The 6,248-nt window shown below is 36.3% G+C and overlaps 1 long non-coding RNA gene across 1 annotated transcript; it reads right to left on the minus strand.

Annotated features, from left to right (window-relative positions):
• Window positions 1-525: 525 nt before the first annotated feature.
• On the minus strand, window positions 526-1,867 carry LOC125145221. The gene is made up of 3 exons (XR_007143555.1): window positions 1,769-1,867; window positions 797-856; window positions 526-643 (listed from the first exon to the last, which is right to left on the minus strand). It is a non-coding gene; the product is annotated as an uncharacterized LOC125145221 (long non-coding RNA).
• Between the last annotated feature and the right edge of the window lie 4,381 nt (window positions 1,868-6,248).

Consider the following 6,248-nt stretch of genomic DNA (forward strand, 5'->3'; position numbering starts at 1 on the left):
GGTGTTGTAGGTGCTGTCGAAACTGTTACATTACCAGTAGTAGCATTTGCTTGTGTAGTAGCTGTAGCGTTTGTAGGTGCTGGTGTAGGTGCTGGTGTTGTAGGTGCTGTCGAAACTGTTACGTTACCAGTAGTAGCATTTGCTTGTGTTGTAGCTGTAGTGTTTGTAGGTTCTGGTGTTGTAGCTGCTGTCGAAACTGTTACATTACTTGTAGTAGCATTTGCTTGTGTAGTAGCTGTAGCGTTTGTAGTTGCTGCTGCTGTAGTTGCTGTCGAAACTGTTACATTATCAGTAGTAGCATTTGCTTGTGTTGTAGCTGTAGCGTTTGTAGGTGCTGGTGTTGTAGGTGCTGTCGAAACTGTTACATTACCAGTAGTAGCATTTGCTTGTGTAGTAGCTGTAGCGTTTGTAGGTGCTGGTGTAGGTGCTGGTGTTGTAGGTGCTGTCGAAACTGTTACGTTACCAGTAGTAGCATTTGCTTGTGTTGTAGCTGTAGCGTTTGTAGGTTCTGGTGTTGTAGCTGCTGTCGAAACTGTTACATTACTTGTAGTAGCATTTGCTTGTGTAGTAGCTGTAGTGTTTGTAGGTGTTGTTGTAGATGGGTCATTTGTGCTTTGTCCAGTTACAGATCTCAGAATGATACCTATAGAATTATTATTATTATTATTATTATTATTATTATTATTATTATTATTATTATTATTATTATTATTATTATTATTATTCAAAATCTGCAGTAAGGAATTATGGGTGAAATAATAACAGTGAAAAACATCAGCCTAGAATAAGAACTTACTCAGTATGAACACGATTCTCAGTTCTTTTGTCTTCATCCTGAATGTTTCCTAATAACACCCTTAAATAATATTACACAAATCATTATACACTTTTCAGAAATCAAATCATTTTAAAATGTTGTACCACATTGTGTTCTATTGTTTTACATTATGCTATATTCTTCATCTTCATTCAGTAGAGTTATATACATTGGTAAGCAATATCAGAGACTATTAATCATTTTTCGATACCAGTGTTTTTGTTTTTTTTTCCACAGCATTTATTGAACACTCATTGACAACGCCTAAACCAGTTTGGGATGTTTTCACGATGCTGAAACACCTGCCTGCCTTCATGTGTAAAGATATTTTCCAAGAATAGATGGGAAGATATTTTTAAGATAGATTAAGAACTCACAATTCAGGTTGAGAATGAAAAAATGATATGTTTTCCTCTGCTCTTTCACTGGACACCTTTACCTAATTTTTTCTAGAACATGATAGTGCCAGGTCTCATTGGATTTCCAGAGATTGCTAATTTTTTTCATCTAAACTAGCTTGACATTTTCCTTTGCAATATCTATGATCTTAGCTGACACATACGTGTACAGTATGTATTCATATGCATTCACAGACAATTACATTTTTTTTTAAAGCTGGTTAACGGTGCACTTAGAATGCACATTACATGTATATCACAACATCCAAAAAAATTAAAAGAATTTTCAATTTAGGTCCGCCTTTGCTTATTAAAAATCTCAATAATTTTGAACAGTATCCTTATGTCTAGAATTGTACCTGATTGATAAAACAAGAGCAAAAAAGCAAATAACATTTAAATAGATGACAAAATATTTTATTAAAGTCAGTCTTATATAGAGACAATTTATATCTAATATCCTGATTATGTATTATAAATGTTATCATTATTTCATAGATATGAATACATTATTTCTTCCATCACTAATTAATATGCAAAATATTAAACTCACCCAGATGATTTGTAATCTTTGTAAGTGTTCAGTTAGAGTGTTATAAAAAGTCCTCAGTTTCAGGTCCGAATCATAGTCCCCGTATTCAGGATACTAAGGCAATGCTTGTCTTGGTTTGTGGTTTATATAGGCTATGAGTTGGCACAATAAATAAACCTATTTTTATTTCTTTGTTTCTCCTGTGATGCTGATTGGGAGATGATACGTGTCATCAGCTTTCACGGCGTCACACATGACTTGACACTCTCAGGTTTGTTCTCATTCTTGTCTTGAATGTACATTACAGACTGCATTCCACTGTTGACTTATACAAGTTCAGAGAGGGAAAGCTTCAAACTTTGAGCATGCATCATAATCCTCATTATCAATCCTATATAGAAGTATATTTCATTTACAAATTTTTGAAACAAAGCTGACAATCAACAGCTGATATTTCCATTCCAAAGAGCGGCTGTACAACAATACTTATTATAGAATCTCTCAAATTTCACCACTGTTTTTCATCACAGATTTATTGTTTGGTTCTAAAATACAGAAATCCTAAATGGCTTGGCCGGTTTCCTCCCCCGGTAAAAAGACATGCATGATAGGTTGATTGGCATCTCTGGAAAAATTGTCCGTACTGTGTGATTGCGTGAGGGTGCATCCTGCCTTGATGCCCGATGACGCCTGAGATAGGCACAGGCTCCCCGTGACCCGGGGTAGTTCGGATATGCAGTAGAAAATGAGTGAGTGAGTAAATGGCATGGATAATGTAGCAGCTTTTGTTGTATAGATAGTAACAAGAGAAAAGGTTGCCATTACCCTGAATTTACTGCAAATATGCTGTGTATATTTTATTAATACTAGGTGGGTGACATAAAGGATATAAATCACCCAAAATGTTCTTCTGTTTATGTTATATAGCCTTTCTGTAAGCTATAGCCTTCAGATTTCTTTAACTTCCAGGTTCACTTCATGGGGAGTTGAACGTGAAATGTATTAAAATTAACAATTTATTCATATTTGATTTAATGTGTATGTGAATTCTAGATTGTATGCGCTGAAAAATGTTTTTACAGACACTGACTATTTTATTGTGTGCTCTTTCCTTTGTTTAATGTTTGTTTAAACTTTCATGTTTAATAAATGCATGTCATCTGAGATATTTTTGTTTTCATATGCTGAACATATTTTTGTTTGCATTCTGAAGTCTAAAGACGTAAGACAAGGCATCAGTTTGTTATCCATCACTGAAGCATTTGTTTTCTGTTTCTTCATGTTTGTTGCTTTGAGCTACGTGATACATGACTAATAATGAAACTTCTTAGTATTAGCATCTGACTACTGACATATAAGCAAATAACTGTCATGGTAGGGAAGGTAGGTTAATTGATTTGAATTTCTTACAGAACCACAATTACCTGATTTATTTATAATGATTTAGAACTGATTTTTGTGTTTTTTAAAATTGAGTATATAAAACTGTTCATGAAGCACTTGTGTGTAGTTCTGACAGGAACAGAAAGAAAGGTGCTAGTGACTAATACTGTAGATGAATTATGTGGTAATTAAATTAGTCTGCTTGATCTTTTTCTTAATTTTCAGAATTAAATAAAGTTTTTCCCTCATCAACACATATTCAATGACAGAAAGTTGAAGCTATTTTATAAATTTTAGAAATAGCATGATGCCTATGTACAACTGACACATTTATGCACAATCGCTCCTCTTTAGGAGTTGGTGGATTTGACATTCATTTTCAACGTACTTGTCATGACGCGGGGCAGGATACGGACCCAGACGCAGGATAGCAAAACAAAACAGGGTTTAATAACAAAGGGAACACGAAACATGACACAGACTGAAGACAAGACAGGACAACAATTAGCACAATTAAATACACAAGACAATCATGAACACAATGAGGAGCAGGTGTGGTGACAGGAAGGAGCAGACAAAGGCAGGGCAGACACGTGACGAGAAACAAACAAAACTGCACGTCTCCAAAGTCCGAGCTGAATCATGACGGTACTTTAATCAGCAATTTTCATTCTTACGTAAATACATGTAGTAGCTGATGGGTATAGTGACCAACATGACATTTGTTGTATATATTAAATTAGGTTTCTAAAATAAGTTTCTATGATGTCAAAACATTGGAGGACGTTTTGAGTATACGAATTAAAAAAATGTATTCGATTCAAGTACCCCTTTCATTTTTTAGACATACTGTAGTGGCAGCTTGCTGTTTCTTGTTTAGTGGAATTGATTTGCATTCTTCTGTTGAATTATTTTATTTCTAAAGCACATTTTACACAACTAAGTTGTGTACACAACATGAAAAAATATTATCCTCAACTCAGATTGTAATCAGAAATATTTTAATTCAGATTTAGGAGTCTTCTTCATTTTCACTCCTGATGAGATTGGATGCATCTCTTTGTAAACTGGCAGACAAAATGTTCATGTTAGCTTCATCAATAAAGATAAGTGGACCTGTTTTCAAAGCAGCCATGCAAGCCCAAGCCTTGACACTACCACCATCATGTTTCACAGATGAGCATGTATCTTTTGGTTCATGAGCAGATTCTTTCGTTTTCCACACTTTCCATCACTTTGCTAGAGGTTAATGTTGGTTTCAGAAATTTCATGGCTAGTTTCTGTATTTTCTTGTGAATTCAAGTATGATATTTCTAGCCTCTGTATTTCTGCTCTTAAAGTCATCTTCAAAAGTGCAATTGAAGTACTTTATCCCCTGCCATGTGAAGGATGTGGAGATGTTACATCCGGACATAAAAGAGTGGAAAAGACATCACTCACTCATTTTCTACCGCTTATCCAATCTTCTCGGGTCACGGGGAGCATGTGCCTATCTCAGGCATCATCGGGCATCAAAGCAGGATACACCCTGGACGGAGTGCCAACCCATCACAGGGCACACACACACTCACACACTACGGGCAATTTTCCAGAGATGCCAATCAACCTACCATGCATGTCTTTGTACTGGGGGAGGAAACCAGAGTACCCGGAGGAAACCCCCGAGGCACCGGGAGAACATGCAAACTCTATTTTTTTTCCACCGAGGCAGTTTGAGTGCTGGTTCGGAACCTAATTTAGAACCAGTTCTTTCTTTTTCGACAGCCAATGCTCTGAACCAGGAAAAGTGGTTCTTAAGTAGCACCAAAACGTTGCTGGTCTAGACTTAAGATCTGCTTGCGTCAACGGGTGGGGGCGGGGCTACTGTTAGTGCATTTGATAATGTACCTTAAGTATACTAATGTTTAATTCACTTTTACTTTACACGCAATAAGATCAATTATCAGCACACATGATAGTAGGTAGCTACATGCTAAGGCGACCTTTTTTCTGTGTTAATGATAAAATAATGTTATGTACTTTATCGATTACAGCCTCCGTTTATACAAATTACACGGAGCTGCATGTACATGTTGGATTCGCCGTGTTTGGATGCCAATGTAGGTTCACAAAACCATGAGCATTAACAGTATAGCAACATCCGCCATTGGTGATGTTGTGTTTGTGTTTGCCGCTGCTGCGCTAAAGTTGCTGGGAAATGTGACACGTATACAGTGACGTCAGACTCGGCTCTGTGATGGCTCTCTAGCTCATGTAAAGGCAAACGGGTTCTTAGAAGGTTCGCCAGTGGAACCAACTTTGAACAGCACCAGCACTAGCTCTGAACCAGCACACGGTTCTTTCTGGTGGAAAGGGGGCATAATTGCCACTTTCAAGAAAACCTGTCTGATGTTGCTGTATGAATTTGGGATTAAAAAAATATAAAGAAACATGTTTTGTTCAACATTTCTTTTTTGTTAACTCTAAGAAAGCATAACAATATTTAACCACAACATGAAAATGCTTTAATCATCAGCAGAGATGATGCTAATGAAGTAGGCAGTTGAACAGAGAGGTTAAAACAGTAATAAACTAACTAGATTCTTCATAAACCAAATGCCACACTTCAGTTACGTTGTTAGAAAGCTGTGAACCACCATGAAAAATTATTATCCTCAACTCAGATTGTAATCATTCATTCATTCATTCATTCATTTTCTACCACTTATCTGAACTACCTCGGGTCACAGGGAGCCTGTGCCTATCTCAGGCGTCATCGGGCATCGAGGCCAGATTGTAATCAGAAATCTTTAAATACAGATTTAGTCTTCTTCAATTTCACTCCTGATGAGATTGGATTAGTGTTAGTTACAGTATGAGCACAAAGAACTGTATAATCAGTGTCTAGTTTTCACAGGATGAACTACTACCAAGAAGAACCAATGGAGAGTTTAAAATGATCCTAAAAGCCTCCAACAAAAATTAAAGTGAAATTCAAAAAGTTTTCACATTTCAGAGCTGATTTGGGGTTTACGATTATTAAACTTTTTTTTTTTACTGGAAATATTATTCAGTCTCTGTAAGTTTACTTGTCATGTGCATAACTAATGATATGTAATTTGCCAGTGAATTAATTAGG

The sequence above is a fragment of the Tachysurus fulvidraco genome, chromosome 7 (assembly GCF_022655615.1).
Source record: "Tachysurus fulvidraco isolate hzauxx_2018 chromosome 7, HZAU_PFXX_2.0, whole genome shotgun sequence".
In the NCBI taxonomy this organism is placed as follows: Eukaryota; Metazoa; Chordata; class Actinopteri; order Siluriformes; family Bagridae; genus Tachysurus; species Tachysurus fulvidraco.